The sequence below is a fragment of the Tachypleus tridentatus genome, chromosome 2, assembly GCF_004210375.1.
Source record: "Tachypleus tridentatus isolate NWPU-2018 chromosome 2, ASM421037v1, whole genome shotgun sequence".
Classification (NCBI taxonomy): domain Eukaryota; kingdom Metazoa; phylum Arthropoda; class Merostomata; order Xiphosura; family Limulidae; genus Tachypleus; species Tachypleus tridentatus.
This window is the reverse complement of record NC_134826.1, coordinates 89,947,254-89,949,177: the sequence shown is the minus strand read 5'-3', so window position 1 is coordinate 89,949,177 and position 1,924 is coordinate 89,947,254.

The following is a 1,924-nucleotide window of genomic DNA, read 5'->3' as shown; positions in this document are numbered from 1 at the left end:
CGTGTACTTGTTTCATCCAAGTCCCTTTGGTTCTGTGTGATGTAATCTGTTCCAACACATCCATTTATATGCATGTACTTCTGAGTTCACATACACGATCACAGTCATATTAACACAATACGACAGTCAATTTGGGTTTCTGTTGTGTCAACTGCGGAGAATCAAGCCCAGTATTCTAGTGTTGTAAGTACACAAGACACGTAATAAAGGTGTTAGTTGTAAAATAGTTTTGGAATTTAAAATATCTCCCCACGTTTAAAGCCCCTCCCCCCCAATGAAACAGACATTAAACTTGAGAAAACACTTTTTAAACGTGATAGTTCTATTTTTGTTTGTTTGTTTTTGACAGAACGCATGATAGTGTACTAAAGTCCAATTTGGAGGGGTACGGTAGATGTTATTTAAAGAAGCGACACCTTCAAACTGATAATAGCTTCGATAACTCAAGACAACAAGGTATGGTTGGTATAACTTAAGGAATGATGCCGTTACACCCACCAAGACCCAACATCAGATCACCAGAACTTATGGTACTGTATGGTGCAGCTTTACCAGAGTGTTAATTATCGATATGTTGTAGATGAAACTACCACTATTACAAAAAGTATCAGTAAAGTCCGTTATGTTGGAAAAATCAAAATATGATATCCCTGAAGGATAGACACAGCATAGAGAAAATGACATTTCAACAAGACCACACAAACCTTTACATCTATTAACTTCTTGAAAGATTTCTAAGTAGACATCTTCACTGATGACAGAACAACAAACCATTTTTGGGGTGAAGGCCGTGAGGTTCTCACACACACAGACACACACACACAAATGTTTATAGAAATATCCCACGAAATTTGGATAATATAAAAACAAAGATTAGAAGTGAGAGTGTGAGAACCAATTAACAACACTGTTCAGAACAGACTGGCATCATAGTAGCATCACTTGAGGTATGTATGCATTGATAATACTGAATCTGAATCAAATCCTAAATAAAACTCGTTATTTTCAACGTCCATTAAATGATTGCTTTTTTTTTATTAGAAATAATTTTAAAAACGAGATTTTATTGGTCTAAATAATATGATCTATTTAGCATAGTTTAACAATCTTATAAAAGCCCATTAGTTGTAACTGGAGAAAATTAATAAAAAACAACAAATAACCTTAACACCACAACTCAATCTCCCTCCTAATGATTTTACAGAAAAGTGATCAGTTTTTAAATACTCGCGTTACTCTACAATCGCGTTGTCTGTTAGTCAGTGAGTAGACACTAAAATGACGTTACACAATAGACTCTTAACGTTGTAATTTGTACTGTCGTGACGTTAGTAAAACGTTCCCGTGCAATTAATGACAAGAAGACGTATGACACATGAACTTCAAAACAAGAAATAAGAATATTTGTTACTCTTAATTTTAGCTTTATTTATTCTTGAAACAGAACACTTAAGGGGACCCTGTGGAAGTGTATTTAGTAGTAAAGTGAATTGCTTACGTCTCAGTGTTGAAAGTAAGTGGTCGAACGTGTCACATTTACTATAATAATCCATATTACTTACTTTGCAACAATGTTATCTATTACGTAAGCTTTTCTTTTTTGTTTCTATTGTTGCATGCGCCACCTAACGACAAGACAATCGGGTGAAGAATTTCTATAACACCTTCTTTGTCTTGTTTTTTATCTCTTCTTTTTTTTTAATACATGTATAGGTTTATCTGCTTTGAGAATTCTTGTACCTGTCTCGTGCATTAGAAGTTTCCCCAATTTACTATAAAATGCTGCACTTTACCAAAATACAATTCTGTCATAATTTACAGCGATTTAAAACAAACCAGCTAATTGTATTAAAATTAGATTCTGGTCAACAGATTTGAAAGAGAAACAATCACAACAGTGAAACGGCATAAATTGTGAATTTAT